Raw genomic sequence first — 18,273 nt, 5'->3', positions numbered from 1 at the left:
TTTACATTAAACACCACACTTTTTTGTAGCTTTGAACAGGTTATTTAATTGTAAGCATATATCCCTCAATGAAACTGCCAGCAGTATAGAAATGCAGTCCTGTTATTAATGCAAGCTTAGCCTAACTACTTCTTCCTCTATAGGATACTTATGAACGTTTTATATATAATGTTGTCTTACAAATGATTGCATGCAGAGTGAAAAATTCCCGCTTCCAAACAAAGAGGGTTTTATTCGCAAAGTGCCACTTCTTCACCTACACTTCACACATCAAACAAAAAGTATAAGGTTACATAAAATACTAACATGTGCCCTTCATTGTCACCAATAGAAAAACAATGCTGCAAGCAACCGTGCAATTACAAGAGGGGATGTAAAACAGCAGAGATGAAACCATGCTAAGAGCCAGTCACCCGATGATTAAAGTCAGGCCAGTATACTCCAGCAGTCAGGTGATGGTGCCATCATTACAGTGCAGAAAGCCAGAGAAAAATCGAGAAATGGACCACCCCCATCTTAAAGAAAAAAAAAATTAGAAGCACGAAAGAAATAAGGAATGCGTTTGCTAATACACAAAATGTACAACCACGAAGTGTTTCACAAAACATAAGCATGACATTATTTATCGGGCAGTTACTTTCACAGGTCCCGAGTGCACATTTAACCCACAGTGCCTACAGCTCCTGTCCCCAAATCCGAAGTTGTTTCTTTGTAAATCGCAGGACAGCCCTGCTGCAATAGTGCTGCATTTCACAATTCAGAAACTCTGCTTACCAAATGCACATCTTGAATTTGCAAACACAGGCGCACAAAAAAATTTTCCAGATTTGGGATGTCAACATTTAATTTAAGGCAGCACAGAATGCTATTAGCAGAGTGTTTTAGTGTGCATTAACATTGATGTTTCTGCAGAATCACCACCAATTTGTTATTTCCACCTCTGTTTTAATTAAAACAACACTACAGGGGTATCAGTTGGACATGAAATACCAGTAAAAATGGTGCAGAATATTTTATATGGAGGGGAAAAAAAGCAAGTCTCTGAATTAACATCATACTCGGGTTTGGGAGCAATTCCTATTAACAGCATTCCATGTGACTCCAGCTTACCTACCCCAAAGGCACCTCACACAACTCAGAACTTCACAAGTGGCAGAGGGGTCTCTCATATACAGTGCACTTTAGCTCTGAAACCAGCAAACTTGATCCTAAGGGTGATTTTCCTCAAACCCTCCCTGCTTGTGCCCAAATTAACACTGCACTGACTACCTGAATCCTCGTACCAGGAACGGAGAAGATGGGTCCAAACCCACCAGCTTTCTTGGAGGAAAGCCCCATCCAGTTGCATTGCCGGGAAAACCATTGATCACGACCGGCTACACCCAACAGCACAAAGCCCCTTTTGCGAGAGGAAGAGTACACAATGCAGGAATGATCTAACCCTGGCATTCCTCCTGCATTTCCAAGCATCCATGCCCGGCCGTGTCCCGGCAGCCGTGCTCGCCCCAGTAACCTGCCACTCACCTCACACACAGCTCCGTTTTTGATGGCTCTTTCCCCTGTTTACACCACTGTAACCCACTAGTGGTGCAGAGCCAGGAGCACAGAGGATACATAGAGCTTTAGTTTTCTAGCCAAACCTTAAAACAGGTAAGGGCATTATCTGGAGAGACAGTCAGCTCTTTGGGACAAGCTGTAGCCTTGTCAGGGATTTCAGGAGTGTAATGACCTATCTGGAGCTGATAGCCACTACTTAAAGATGCTGCTTTTAAAGATGCTGCTTTTATCAACAGACATTCTCTGTTATTTTCTGGCCACGTAATGTTACTGCAGAAGCTACTCCCAACTGCAGAGCTATGCATTACAGATCAGCACCGTTTATATATTTTTTGTTCTACATATTGCATTGCCAGCTCACGGTGCTGCAGGGAAAGCTCTTCCAGTGTGGCTCAGTGCAGCATTCTCTCCCCTTACCTATGGATTTCTTAAAGCAACAGCTTTGAAGGATACGAACAGAAACTACTCACCCCAAATGGCTGTTTACACTAACACTCTGAGTGGTAACCCTGCTAAGATGTCGGAACCGCTATTTGTTTCACTGGCAATCAATTTAGTGGAGTGTTCCGTTAGCTCACGCAGCAATCACTTCTGCACTCGAATGTGACTGTGAGAGGAGAAGGGAGCAAACTGCTGCTCAGGGCTGCTGGGCCACAGCTAAGGAAAACCGTAAAAGTTTTCCTTCCGAGTAGAAAGCATCATATCCCTAAGAGAACGATGTTGCAAAGATCATCATAGAAGCTGTTGGAATCTATATATCCTCTTTTGTATTCCCTCCCTCTATCTCTGGGTGTCCACAATGACCTCCCTCCCTCTTTGTTACAGCTGCATCTCTGGAGTAAAGGGGATTCCTTCACCACAACTACAAAAATCAAATATGCTGTCACCCCTACCTTAAACTCAAAAAACCCCATAAAACATGCTAGTCTACAATCATCCCTGGATGCGCTTCTGGATTAGCTCCTTCTTCAAGTCCTACAGATGCAACGTCCGCCATCATCAGCGAGCATTAGCCAGCAAAAGTAAGAGACATTGCTGGCAATGAGTTAAAACAGCTCCTTCCCAAAACCCTTTTCTTCTCTGCTTAATCCAGCGCCGTAGCAGCTGCAAATACTGCACTGTCATACTGGGTCTGGAGAGCACCTCAAAGCATTAGCTCCCTTCCTCTCTGCAAGGCTGGCAGGGTGATTATCCAGCATTAACCACACGCTAGGTCTCTTCACAAGGAGGGCTGTCATCCCCAGCGCGCTGCCTCCGCTTTCAGCTCTGCACACTCATCCTCGCCCTGCAGAAAGAGGAGGCGGACGATTCAAGTAGATTGCGGTAAAGAGGAGAGGAAGAATATCCAGGCTAACACCTTCACATCAATACAGTTATATTCACAGGCAAACAGTGCACAGAAACAAGTCAGACTGAGTGTATTATTATGCCCCTGGCCTGTCTAGCAGGGAATTTGGGCTTTGTGGCACAGGGCTAAGTTTCACGGACTGAGACCGCAAGTTATCCAGAGTCAAAGCAAAAACTAGAACTGCGAAGTGACCATCCCCAGTAACACCTAGTTCCATCATCACAGAAAGCCCTCCTCTTGCAGGGGAAAAACCACCAACTCACTCGTACTGGGAATCACTGGCTTATTACAGAGCTCAAAGGAGACCCCGAGTTTCAACACAGCTTTTTGGGGCTGAATTTGCACTAACCACAAGGCGGGATGTAAATGCACAGAGAGGCAGGGGGTGGGGGAGAGAAACACAAACTGTGTAACAGAAGAATGACAGTCCCAAGCAGGGGAGAGGTGTAGGGAAGCCCAGCCAAGCAGAGGATTAGCACCAGCACTGGCAGGGCTGTTTCTGCCATCCACACCCCAATTAATGGTATCGTTTGTCAGGATGAATAGGGAACTTGCACTCAATTCAGCAGTTTGACAGGGTGTCACTGAACTACCTCACGTCCATATTTATCCAAGAGGCAAGAGCAGGAACCAGTTTTAATTAGAGCCTTTTTAACAAAGAACCAAGGGTATTACCCACGCTCTCACCATCGAGCAATAATTGAGATGTAATCGTTTAAACAAAGCGCAACAAGTGTCCATTTACCCAAAGCCATTGTTAAATATCTACTAGGAGATTATTTTCAAAATTATACTGTGCCATGAATATGCAAACCACTTTCCATCTTTAGCATTAAAAAGAATAATCACCTTTTTAAAAAAACCACCACAACAAAAACTGGAAGCCAAACAGCTATTTTGCAGCAGAATTTGAAGAGTGTTTTAAACATGCCAATGCTAATTTAAAGGGAAGGGGGTAAAGAAGTGATGGCTCTGCTGTGGGGCCATTAAACTCTGCCAGGAAAGCCCTCTTTTGTACAGCATTAGTGCGTGCTGTACGTCTGTAATTATGCAGAGAACGTGTTAATTTTTAATTCTGAATGCTAGCCCCTTTTTTATATACAAGCCCTGAATGCCAATCCCTCTCGCAGATGACTGCAAGTACCGACACGACCAAATTCAGGTCTCGGTGGTAAAAGCGCGCTCTCCCTAGGAGGTTCGGCACCGCACGCTGGAAAGTAACTCAACTGCATAGTAAAATAGCTCTTTTATAAAACTGTCACCTCAGCACTGTGGCAGGCAAAATCCCCTCAACCCCAGAACCTATTAAACAAAAACCGTATGGTCTCCGATATTCACACCTTCATTTCAGCATTCTTCTGGCTGGCGACTGGATTTCTTAACACGTTTTCACAAGAAACTGAATCCCCACGTCCCTCACATTCCCATACACGGGGAAGCACAGAACAAGGAAGTTATTGAATGCTGTTTGGAGGCCCACACCAAGTTAATGACTGTCAAACACTAAGCTCATCTTTCATCTCTTCTGACTCCTACTGATGCCTGCAATCCACAGAGGGACCTGACTTAAGAGCACGCTTTGACACAGCCCATCAATGAATTATTAACTCCAGCGGAAGTCGCAAAGCATCAGCTAGTAGTGATCACGATCCTTCTACGATGATTAACCAGAATGCAATTATCAGTGCTGCTGCTTCTCACAAAATGTCTCCGAATTCTCCATCACACAAAGCCCAAAAGGCATCACACAGGCGCACACACACACATACGTAAGCAGAAACAATTCTGTGCTTTTAGCTTCGTTTCGTCAGGGTTATGTTATTGGTTGCGGATGGTCTGAGAAACGCAGCTCTGCCCTCCCCCCTGCATTACAGCAGTTGTACATGGACTTGCATCACTGGAAGAAGAGTGACATATGCAGAATCAAGTCTGTATTCTTAATTTCCACAGCAGTTCATTCCAAGCAGCCACGGAAACCTGCCCGCAGTTTCAGACCCATTCTTTCCAAGGTCACATCATAGAGCAGAAGCTGTTTCCAGCCCAGGGCCCGAATGGGCACGAACACGACAGAAGCTGTGGCTCCCATCTGCTCACCAATGGACAGATGAAGGCAGGCACAAAGCTAAACGAGGCTAGGCAATTGTGCTGCGGGTTAAGGGTTAGCTCTCTGTTAGCTCCTTAGTTCTTTAAGTGTTAGTTAGTTAATTCCCTGTATCACCATGACCAGCGCTGGTCAAAAGGGTTGTCCCCAGCCTCCTGTGAATGGCAGGCAGAGGGGGTCACCCTGCAAGCTGGATGTAACCTGTGGGCTTCCAGTAGCACCTCAACATAGAGGGAGAACAACTCGCTCACCTCTCTGCCAGGCAGCTCCTGGTACTAAAGCAAAAGGTGCCAAGAGGCAATAAACCTCAGTGACAGACCTAAGATGACCTGCTGAATCCTAAAACAGGGATGTTTGCTTGGGATAGGATACCACACAGTTCCACAATCAGCAGCAGAGAGGCAGGGTGAAGGCAGAATTTTAGGTTTCCCTTAGCAAAAAAGCTAAATTTGTGCTTTTCCTTTAATGAGAGCTGCCAGAGCTGAAGAAAGTGGCACTAGAACCATGGGCCCACACGGGAAATGAACACCCACAAGCATGACTGTTAAAATCAACCATAGCGGTGCATTCTGGCATTGCCAAACCATCCTTGTATTTTTTATAAAGTGCAAAAAAAAAAAGGGTATTGGCACCTTGATGGGCTCAATTAGAAGCCAAGTCTACTCTATTCAGGTCTTTATACTGTGCTCATTACATTAATATCCAAGTGCCTTCCAGTCCTGCATTAAGTGACACGACTAAATCTGTCACGTGTTGTTCACTCTGCTCTCCCTTTCCTGGGGGAGAGGAAAGGCAGAGCTCAAGGGGCCCATGGGACAGCCAGCAACTGGGGAGGGAGATTCCTCCAGCCCTGGCTCAGCCTCCTCACACAGAGCACGTGCTGGCCATGCCTGCTTGGTTAACTGTTTAATCTTACCATCATCACCGTAATGATTAAGAAGCTGTACATATTAAAAAGATGGGTCAGCACCAAGCCTCCTCCCAGCAACATTTCTATGCGGGATTGACAGAATTGGAAGACAAACAAAAATCTGTCCTTTGCGGACCAAATAAAGTAATCTGGAGGTGTTCATCAATTCATTTCTCTGCTTGACCCTACTTGCCTTGTCATCTTACATTAGACAATACTGAAGATACAATTTCCAGCAAAGGAAATAAAGGTGTCCATCTCTTGTATTTGACTGAAAAGGAAGACGAAGGCATGAACAGCTTATCCTGCCTTTAAATCCCTTCCAAAACACACCACATCTTACAACTTCAGAGGTTTCACCTGGAATATCAAAACTAGAAGACTGAAATCAGTGATTTTATTTCTTTTGTGCTCACATGCCTTTCACCTTCCGCAGTGACCCTCCATCTGTACATCTCTATCCTTTTTATGTTGAGAAGTACTTACATTGTATCTTGCTTCTGAGATATCCATAATTCTTTGCAAAGACAGTGGTTAAGTATTGAGATAGCTAGAGAATGGAAAGAGCTAGAAGGAAAAGAACTGGGAGGATCAAATCTTTGAGCTCCACCAAGATGATCCAGGATCAACAATGTTACATGTCTTAAAATGAGCTAGCTGTGAGTAGGCAGGCACTTCTAGTAAAACCAAGTGTCTGGAGAAAGGTCAAACTCAATAACAAATGTGGTAGAAATTTGGAAACAACAGGCTGAAGGGAAGGAGAGACTCACCACCACCTTCTCCTCATTTGTCCACCCAAACACTCCAAAACTGAGAGCAGTAGAAACCCACCAAAAACCAAGTTAAACTGTCAGATTAGAAGAGAAGCAAGGACTCATCCACGTCAAGCAAGGGGAATACACACAGCTTTTATTTGATGCAATGTGCATAGCCATACAAAACAGGGATTAGCCTTTTACAAAAAAGAACAACCTTTTCAAGTGAATAGATGAAGAGACTCTCAGGAAGGGACTGAGGCTGAATCAGAAAACTATTAAAAGGACAAAGTGACTTTCAAATAGAGATCACTAGTTCAAACATGAACTAGATCAGTAGTGGCCAAGACTAAAGCATCTAAAGACTGATTAGTGGTTTAAACAAAAACATGTTCTTAATCTTCTTTTAGCTCCTACCACAAATGCCCATATTGCAAGTCCACTGCAGAATGTAACACAGAACTTACCTTTAGTCGCAGCCCTGCAAGAACAGCCGGGGCTCCAGTGGGTACCCAGGGACACACCTGTCCCCAGAGGCACTAAAGGAGCATGAAGGCTGCACAGCCCCATTTGTTCAAAATTGAAGTTATTTCTATTAGTTGTGACTCTAACTCAGCATGCTCACCTGTGAGTTGCTGGGTACATATAATTAGCGACTGCATTTAAACATAAGCCACCTAGAGTCTATAAACAAGCGTAAAGATCACATTGCACGTTTCCAGGGGATTATTTTGTCAGTGAATTTTCCAATAAAATTACTTTGCTGATTCATTAATGCCATATAACTTACATGTTCATGAAAAATAGACCCACTAAATATCATTTATCCTTTTTGCTAACAGTGATCAGAAGAGGGTCCAATTATCACTAGAGATCTTGCAGCATTGCAGGCTCAGACACACACATTATTATCTTAAAGGTCTTTTCCAACCAAAATGATTCTATGATTACAAGATGCCTTACTGCAGAGCATCCTTCCAGAACGTGCCCAAAGAGGGCAGACAGGATTCCAAATCACACATTTCACTAATGAAAAGTAGTAAACACACACTGTTGAGCACTCAGGAGGTACATCCAGTAATGCAGCTGCTTTAACTTTGGTCATCAAGCAAGACTGAGGCATCTCCTGTCCATCTGCTCAGGGAACTGCAGGTCTATGACTGCACCACGCTGTGTAACACAGGCACCCAGTGAGGAAAGTCTCTTCTCACTGTTACTGAGCACAATAACACAGGCTGCAGATGCATTAATAGTTACTTGGAGTTTGAGTCAAACTACTCTCCATGTATGATTCATTAAGCGAACACTTCCTTGTGGACCAGAAGTTTCAGTAGTACACTGATGATAAAACACATCAGTGCACATTTTTACATAAAAATATTAGTTGCTAAGCAATTATGATGTAACATTCACATATTACTGAACTCGGGTCTGGCAAGTAACAAGAATTCCTGTGTATATTTATTGCAATAAGGACATGCTGGAGGCAAAGATAAAGAATACTTGATTTCTTTTTTAAAGAAAACTTTATCAATATTTGCTCCAAGCAAGATCTTCCAGCTGCTCAAGTTTAATGCTACCCCAAACACATTTTCTCTAGGGTCCTTCATTATCGGCAAGGGCCTTTCTTCCAAGTCCACACGTTCTTTCAACAGATTCTCTTTGCTATCTAATTTGAAAGCCTTAGGTGTTAAGTGTTCGAGGAATGCAATCAAATCCTGCCCCTTCCAGGCCTACTGGGACACCTATTAATTCACCCTCCTGTAGAGAGAAAGTTTATCATCTCTTGGAATTGCAAGTATCTAAAAAAGCAGAACAGTGCAACTTCAATTGGCATTGCAATTAAAGTCTATAAATAGGCCACAGTGTAAATTAAATTGCTATATGGCAACATCCTTTCTTTTCTACCTTTTAAAGCTAAACTCCGATGAAGTCAGGTAAGCAGGGACAATGCCATACAAGAGTCCACAGAAAGTGAATCCAAGTGCTTCGAAATTGCGTTGTATTCCACACAAAGATGAGCTGAAAATCCCAAGTAGCTTGTTCGGTTGATCATCTGTCACCAAAACTCAAAATACTTACAAGTCGCCATAAAATTCCACAGACCAAATACAATAATTGTATGGATAGGAACTGCAAAAACAAACAAAAACAACGAACAAACAAAACAAACCGAAGGTTTTTCTCCAGCATCTTTATATGTTTTGGAAAGACAGCTTAACAATGCCAGAGGCAGCTTTTTTACACACAACAACCAGGTTTGGCAGGCCACTGAAACAGGGGAATGGAGTAGGTCAGATGGGTGGGGAAAGAAACACTAAGCCCAAAATCTTCCATGGCAGAAAAAGGTTAATTTTAATACAAATACCAACACAAGCTTAATGTAGGTAACTGTACCACTCACAGTGGTATTCACATCAGAGATGGAGTCACTGCTACTACTTCCCAGCAAGAGAAAAACATAAATTAGTATTATACTTTTGCCGAAAAAATTTCTTTTATAAAGGTAGACTCTAACAGGCAATAGCCCAACCTTATAAAATTGTATTATTTAATGGAAAGTTGAAATGATGGGAAAGGTACTGCAGCAACTCTTGGCCACAAGTCTGAGTAAGATTAAATAACACTCAGGACAGTAGCCAGAGGGCAAACTCTTGGCTCTTCACCTTTTGTCAAGTTTCCCCTCACATTTGGCAGAGCAGAAAGTTGTTTCAGTCTCCCTTAACTTCCAGTCCTTGTTTCTAGCTGTAGTGAGGTATTTCAGCTTGGTGTGATTACTGTTCTTCACAGCAGGTTGTAACAAACAGCAATACTGATAGAACCAGAGAGCTGAATCAATGTCATTCCCCTCCAAAAGTGTGTGTTCGATGTCACCCCCCAAAATAAGAGACATGAGGAGCAGTTGAGGGAGCTGGGGCTGTTCAGCCTGGAGAAAAGGAGGCTGAGACCTTATTGCTGTCTACAACTACCGGAAAGGAGGTTGTAGCATGGAGGGTGTTGGTCTCTTCTCCCAAGTAGCAAGTGGTAGGACAAGAGGAAATGGCCTCAAGTTGTGCCAGGGGAGGTTTAGATTGAAGAATTTTTTCCTAATATCCACATAGAGGCATTGGAACAGGCTGCCAAGGGCAGTGGTGGAGTCACCATCCTTGGAGGGGTTTAGAAGACGTCTAGATGAAGTTCTTAGGGACATGATTTAGTGCTGGAGTTATGTTATGGTCTTGATGATCTTGAGGGTCTCTTCCAACCAAAATGATTCTATGATAAACCAAAACAAGCTTAATCCTTTTCTGTTTTTTTGAAGGATTGTGTTTCTATAAAAGGGAGACAGAAGAGGAAGGAGAGACAACAGGCAGAAAACTTTAGATGTACCCAGAGGAGCACAGGGTACCTGTTCCAGGGAGCAATTAGAAGGGAACGGCTTGGGGTAACTGCTGGCTTATCGCAGTGACCAACAATTCACAGCAATTAAAGTTTCCACCCCTGTCTACCTTACCAATACGAAAAAGTCACCACTACAGTCAGGACAACTGCTTTGCACAAATATTGTTCCTCTACAAGAGCTATGGCATCAGGCCTTCCATACCCATCTCCCCAAAACCTGACACAGTCTTTTTTACAAGCTAGAAATTTATGGGGTTAGCAGCACGGCCCCAAGACCCGACCCGAGGGGACCAAGTGGAACAGGTACCATTAAATAATCCAGGGAAGCACTCTGGGAACTGAGCACAGATTATTGATCGTGCTGCAGGGAAGAGAGCCCTACCTCACATCCGAGAAAAGTTACAAGATGACAACAGGCATGTTTTTATGGGCAGTGCCAACATGCACCACACTTGTGAAGCAATACAAACAAAACCTTCCTCCAGAAAAAAACAATGACTAGTTTTAATCTAATCAATTAAAGACTCAGTAATGTTACTCTGCATCCCTGAACATCTGTCAGCAGCTCAGCAAGCACTGGGCAGCTCAAAGATGAAATGTGGGAAATCTTAAAAAGCACAACCACAAAACATCAGGATTCCTGCCTCCCTCTAAGTGTCTCCTGCTTCAGAGGTTCATTTCAGTATGTAAAGGTTAACAAATACAGAACAACAAGGAGACTCAAGACTTGCCTTTTTTTAATCTTTTTTTTTTTTTAATCCAAACCACATTAGTACTTTTGGATAGCCAAATTATATTATAAAATACGGGATTTCAACCATCTGGCACCAAGCCAACATTTTAATGGACATTCAAACACTAAGTAAGGAAATGGTTGTGCATTAAGCCTACCAATAAGTCAACAATCAATACTTCAGTATTACAGTAAAAATACAATGTACCCTTTATAACTGCCTCTGGCCTCATCCTTCTTTGTCAAGCTCAGCTCTAAACAAAAAAAAAAAAAAGAAACAAAAACAAAAGAGTCTTGAAGCAAGAAATGAAGTACATATTATTTCACAGCCGCCAAACATTTATTTTAAAGTCTAGACCTAATTGGTTCACTGTACAGATTTTTTCTTTCCCCCAACTGTGTACTGACAGGGCAGAAAAGTCAGGAAAACAAAGGACAAAAGTTCATACACACAATTAACCAGGCAGGTCAATAGGTAAGAGCAGCAAAATAAAGAAACCTCAAACAGCTAAGCCCCAAGCAACTGCAGATTAGGAGCCTGGTTCCAACTTTATCTCCAAAAAGCATCTCAGCCAAAAGAAAACAAAAGAGAATCGCATCAAAGCATACTAACATTTGGGTTTTAATCCAATTCATAGATTTTAATTGCCTGCACAGTATCAGTCCTGTATGTCCCCTCTCAACATATTCTATCAGTTTGATCAAATGAAGCCAAAGGCAAACTCTGCAGAGTACGGGATTTGGACACCCTCTGGAAAGCGCGAGCATCAGGCAGTATCACCCTGCAATAGAACAAATCATTTAAATTTAGTTAACTCCGGCTTCCCATTCTGAGCCACAGCCATAATGCTGAGGCACTGCTATATATCTGAACAGTGGAAAAACCCCATGGTTTATGGACGCTAGGAGCAGCTGCCTACGTCCGCAGAAAGGTTCAGGGTAAGCCTGTTTTTCAGGAAGAAATGGTGTCAGCCATCGATCCAGTCCTGTGAAACCTGAAGGTAAAAACAGGAGGACAAAAACAATCAAATTGATCATTTTTATCTCCGTAGCCTAGTAAGCTCAGGAGTGAAATGGAACTTCATCATGGAACAGTTAAGCCAGGGTAATAGCTTGGGTAAACAAGCCAACCGAATTCTCCATTTTCTTCTCAAAGCCTGCAAATACACAGAGGGAAACAGAATGATTGTTTCAGAAATCCCTCCACAGATCCCTTACGTTTATTTGCTAAAACTATCTTGCGTCCCTGGGGCTTCGGCTATAAACAAGCACACAGCAATGCTGGGAATCTGGAAAGATTTTATGCTGATGTTTTGCAGTCGGGGCATCTGCACCTTGAGGCTGGACCCTTCGAAAGGACCCAGCAGCCAAGGACCAGGAACATCAAGTCCTCACAGACCACAGAGCAGTTCATGGGAGCACGATCCAAGTTCAGCAGCCGGGTATACATCCGGCCACAGGCTAAGGCAGATCTCCAGTCATTAGGTTTTGCTACTTCATCTTGCTGTACATTCAGGCACAACCTAAATAATCTATCTGAAGCAAGAGTCGCCACGCTACAAAATAGTGCTGCATAAAATGATTATATTGGGTAGCAGGCAGTAGCTGTATTGACTGAAGTTTTAGCCTACGACTCTCATCAACTGCCAGCTTAAAGGGGTTTTGTGTGGCTGCAGTCTCAGCTCCGGGCAGCAACTAGTATCACCTTTAGCACAATTTCAGCTCAGAGAAGTTGAAGGTCTCCAGCCCAGCTTGGTGACAGCCACTGAAGGTGTCTTTACAACAAAAGGGTGGTTTCGGCAGAGCATGGGTGTTTGCAGCAGTTTCTTGTTTGAGGGTAGGAAAGGAGCTCTGCTGACAGTCAGTGCAGCACAGGGGCAGCCAAGGGCTGTGCTGCTCAACACGGCCAAACTTATCATAAAACTACTCACCACAACAACCAACCTTATTTTTCACAAGGTCTGGTATCTTAGAGGGGAAAGGTAGAGGCCATGTAAATGCTTTCGAATACTAATCCATGCTGTGAACAGCAAAGAGTCTGAGGAAATAGTAAAAATGAAAACATCCATATAAGCTTCCACTACAGAATCTCACAACCTTGTGAGAGACAGTGGTAAATGCAACTTGAATTTCTCAGGTGAAGAAATTGATGCATGGGAATGCATTTCTTGAACTCAAAGTCAAGCATGAAAATCATGACAAAAATTGGACCAAAACCCAGCTTTCCTGTGCTGAAAAACAGCTGCCACAGAAGGCTGTTTTCTAAGTAAATATACCCATCGTGGGGTGCCAGTCAGGCAAGGATCCAAAAATTCAAGGGTCAGGCGCTATTCAATATTTGAATCAGTGCAATACAACACTGCATAAATATTTAAACTGGCACTCCTACTCCAAAATACTCTTGGAACATATTTCAGCTGCTTGCTTTCGAAGTTTATAACAGACATTGCTTTCTCCCTTCTGTCCTGCGGAACTTCTGAAAAAAAACAAAAACAAAAAAACCCCCACACACCACAAAACCCCCCCCACAACACCAAAAACATTCCCTGCTCATCCACAGCACATTTGACAGCAGTTCGCTGGTTTATTTTGAATGTGCTGCTCTCAGTCAGCAAGTACAAATGGATGTATCTAAAGTGCTGAAATCCTATATCCCTGGCTTATTGTGAGCCCTTGTTCTAAATTCAGCATCCCCTCACGGGGTGGGGCGGGGGGGAGGCAACAAAAAACACAAACAAAAAATCACAAAACACCAAAAACAACCAACAAAAAGCCCCTCACAAAACACCACACACCAAAACCCCAGAATACTCTCCATTTTTATATCCCATTTAAAACTTCTGGCTTCAGAAGCTAAATGCTTGGGCTTCATTTTGGCTGCTCTCACAATGTGAGCTATACAAGAATGTAAGATGGGTGTCTGTCATTAGACGCTTCCAAACTATGGAGGACACAAGATTTGCTCAGATCTGAATATAAATCTTAAGAAATCAAAGCACAGTGATAAATGCATTGTGATATTCCTTATGCAATTGAATCTCTTGAGTAAAAGTTAACAGCCTGACATAGAAAAAAAAAATCAGGACAAACATTAATATAAGTTATGATTATGAAATTGTAGGGCAACATCTTCCTATTATTACTCATTACCTGTGCTGCCCTCTCCAGCCCCTACTTTTAAACTATGCAACATTCAATGAGATAGAAGTTGCTGTAAATGGAGGTAGAAGCTACACAGATGTGTCCTGCCAATACCCCACCTGGCTGCATTCTCACAATCCAATCCATTGAACTGCAGCTTTGCTGGATATTCCCATCTCGAGATCTCCAGTCATGCTCAATACTGATTAGCAGAACCTGCTCCTCTTTCAGCCTTCGCTTCCCTGTGCTTCTATATCCTAGGCCTGTCAGTGAAATTGTGGTCCAAAACAGCTGAAGTTTCCTTTGAAAATAAAGTTAAATACTCTGTTAAAAGATATTTCAATAACATCTGCATTCTAAGGATCAATAGATTATTTTGTAATAAACACATCTAATTACTGACCACAGAAATTTGACATAGCATCCGATATATGCAGTCTTGCTTCTCCTACTGATAGCAATAGCTTGTTCAGCAAATGCTCCTAGTAGTACCTATGGAAGTCCTAAAAGAGATTACTAGTGAAAACAAACAGAAGCCCAACACCAAACCAAACCTAAAAAACAAGGAAGAAAAAGACAGCTCTTCCTTTAACAGTTTTAGTTTTGCTGGGCTATTAGAAGTAACAAGGAACTAAGCCTTTGGTGTTAATGCAAAAGGAAGCTGTGATGATCCCACAGATAACACTAATCCATCAGAACGTTCCATGGTGTATAAAAGGCACTGCTTTCATACAAACACTTTGGAGGGTAGTGCTGCACTTGAATCATTTACACTCATGATGGCCCTGGAAGAGTCCAAAGGAATCAGCTGTGAGACTGTCAATCTGAGTAAACAAGATTTAGACTGTGAAGCTGTCTAGTGTAAGCTAATTTTATTAATACACTGCACCGCTTTCACAAATAGTACAAGAAAGGCCAGTACTTCAGCCTTTGAAATCATCAGCTTTACTCTGAGCAGCATTACCATGCGGCCATGCGAAGGCCTCTCCATCAGAGGAAGAGGGGAGGCTGCAACCCGGGCCACTGATATAGTGTCACTTTCGATCTCTTCTGGAAGCTCTAAGTTCATTTTTTAAGATAATTGGTTGATACTACACAGCAAGACCAAAGACCTGGTGCTATAACTCTGGCAAAGGGTTCTTGCAAGCTGGAAACGAACAAAAAAAAGAACCTGGAGTAAAATAGATCATTAAGCTCAGGAGTTACATTTAACCTCTGAGGTCCTACCTATCCTACCCAAGAACAAAAGCCTCCACAAATTCACACATATAACAGAACTCCTCAGCTTCTCAAGGAAGTGCATTAACTACACATCCAGCTTACAAAAATAAATTGCAACACTTGCTGAAAAATAAATTGTGGAAAACAAAAAGCCCTTTTCTTTAGTCACACGTGACAGGGATTCAATTTCACTGTCTGCTGCATACATTTTATATAAGGCAGATAGGTACAGGATACTGGTCATGACAGTTTTCAATTTATCACTCCAGAACTTCAGTTAGAAAAAGGATGAAATAAAGCAAGCCATTGCCTTTGACACTAGAAAAAGAGACTCGCTAATGGAAGGCACAGCCTGTCTGGCTATTTGTACTATTGTGTGGCATGTACATCCAGATTATAATTGCTGCACCAAATGCAGAGCAAAAGTGATCCTCTGCCTCTTTAACTTGCTTAAACTCGATTAAATCAGCATAAAAATAGGACCAGTAAACACCACTTCCAAGTGGTGGCTGTGCTTCTCCTGCTTCAGCATCTGACTCTTTCTAATTTCAAAGTTTCCATGTTAAAGTTCATATAAAGTATCAGAAAAAAATTTTGTTTCAATAAACCAGTTAAACACTTGTTTCTATACAGTAAGATGCATGTGGCCATGGACCAAGCAAAGAACATCTGGATATGTGTTTTAGCAAAATGGGGGAACAGCTTACACCATCTTCCTTGCTACGAGACGGCCGTGACCATCACAGAATCCAGCCTGCTTGCAACAAGACAAACACTGGGTTTGTACATCCCAGTCCCAAGGTGTGCCCTTTCTTGTGGCTGACAGCACAGGGGTACTGAAGGCAAAAGGATCCATCTTGGAGGTCTGCATAAAAAATGAATGCATTTAGAAACTCCTCTGAGGTGGCAATATGAACCTTCTCTGGATCCACAAGGGCACGTCCCATGTGCAACATGTTCTGGTGAGCCACCTCTGCAACGACATGAGTCTTTGAATTGTGCTTCCCCACCTTCCCCTCGGAATTTGTGGTTTCAAGCAACAATTGTTGCCAGGATGCACTGCTAATACATAATATATTGGCTGGAAATTAGTATTTCATCTCAGGGAGAGAAAACGTTATAGGCGCTTCTGAAGAGGCAATGAATGCAGAAAGGTTTGAGGAAGAAATATTGTGAGCCAAACAGAGCAAACCTGTAACCAAGAGAAGACAGATCTAGTGATATGAACAACTAAATCCTGCCTTTTAAGACAGACTGCAGATTCAATCCCCTGATGCTCATTCTACTGCTGGAAGAAGATCCACTCTGCTATTCTGCTCCAAAAGGATGCTGTTTCTCCACAAAGCTAAGCTTTGCGTATTTATTGCAGGACTAACTTCTGACTGAAAAACAAGACTTGCTTATTTTTTCCTGGTGATGCTTTGCAAAGGACATCCCGCTTCTGGCGTTCCTAGGGATGGATGGACGGACTCACTTTCCTCCCCAAGCCCAGCACCTCCAAATGGCAGCAAGAACCACCCAGCCTCCAAAACAAGCCAGAGATTCTTTTCACATGGAGGAATGCCTGTGCGACTCTGTGGACCTACCATAAAAGAGACTCAGAAGAGAACCTAGAGGTTCCCAGCTGCATTCTGACAGCTTTCAAATGACATAGCGTAACACATGCTGGAGAGATTCCTCTGAAAGATAATGCAAAAGGCTCAGACAAAGCAAGCAGAGTAACACAGAGGAAAAAAAAGGAGTTTACAAGTCTGCTATGGTGACTAACATGAATATAACTGAGTGACAAGTTACAGATCAACTGTTGGGCAAAGGTATTACACGACTAGCTGATGGTAATCCTTCCCAGCTCGGCTCCCCCAGTTCCAGCAACAAGCTAGCGGAGGTGTCCACCTTGAGTACCTGTTTCCATAACTTACTAAATTATAAGTTTATTAAAAACAGAAACCATTGAGAACACAAAATTTTTCCTCAGAAGAAGAAAAAAAGGTGAGATTAGAAAAGATAGAGAAGGAGGCATCTGAGGGTACAAAATGACAGACAGACAGCAAAACATTTAGCATAGCACATTAACTAATTATATTTAGCACTATCATGTACTTCATCCTACCAGTAAATATGAAGCTGAAACATTAACCTCAAGTCAAATGGCAAAACAAAAATAAGAGAAGCAATATTGATTCAGTGTATCTGTTGAGTAATCAAGCTTCTTACCATTATAAATGAGCTGCAAATTTTCTGGATAAATCATCTTTAACCTTGAAGAAATTCAATCAAGCTAGACAGGGACTAAGAAAAGAAATATAGTAGGGCTAGCTTTATGGAGGGGAAAAAAAGGAGGAAAGAAAAAAACACCCCACCAAAACTGAGTACAGTGTCCAAATGTGCAATTCCACAGCACGGTGGATCTTTGCATAGAGCTTCCAGCATTCAGCTTTCACTAGGACCTCAAGATGGGCATGGTCTCTTTCAGTGAAGACAACGGTGGGTCTCAACTACTGAGTCAGTGCTTATTTCCGATTCATTAAAGCCTTTAGGTTTTTCTATCTACTCAACAGACAGAGCAAAAGGATTTAAACGTGCCATTTTCTGTTAGAAGCCTTGGGGCAGGAAAGGAAAGAAATAATGAATGTTTCAGAGTTACTATATGGTAGCCATAGCAGGCAAAATCAATTACTGCTGAGAGGATCTGGAGGTAACATGCAGGTTCCCACTCATCCATTTGAAATGTGGGATTTTTTCTCTCCATTTCCTCCCCCACTTCTCTTCAGAAATGTTTTTCTCATACATTAGAATCTGGCCCGAAGAATCCTATGGGCTTGCAAACACATTTAGAGATAAGGATTTGTCATGATACCGTACGGTATCCCCACCTGTGCACTCCCACTTATCTGAGATTAAAATCAAATCCTTCACAGATCACTCCTCCTGCCTTTCACACCGAGTTTGCCAACACTGAACTTTATTATCAGAGAAACCAAACAATTATGTGGCTTTATTGAGAAACCCGTGTAAGCTGGACAGCCACCCTCAAAAGAAGAACTGCAAGACAGATTTGGGGAATTAGCAAAAGCATGTGTTCCCCCTTATGTGAGGAGAGATGGGAACACTTTTAGAATGGATAAC

At 42.5% G+C, this 18,273-nt stretch overlaps 1 protein-coding gene across 4 annotated transcripts in view; it reads right to left on the bottom strand.

Annotated features, from left to right (window-relative positions):
* Window positions 1-18,273, bottom strand: part of NUP93 (nucleoporin 93) — a 78,261-nt gene that overhangs the window by 43,228 nt on the left and 16,760 nt on the right. The gene's annotated exons all lie outside the window — the stretch shown is intronic.

The sequence above is a fragment of the Columba livia genome, chromosome 13 (genome assembly GCF_036013475.1).
Source record: "Columba livia isolate bColLiv1 breed racing homer chromosome 13, bColLiv1.pat.W.v2, whole genome shotgun sequence".
Lineage (NCBI taxonomy): Eukaryota > Metazoa > Chordata > Aves > Columbiformes > Columbidae > Columba > Columba livia.
The sequence above is the reverse complement of the archived record's forward strand: the minus strand, read 5'-3'. Positions and strand labels throughout refer to the sequence as shown.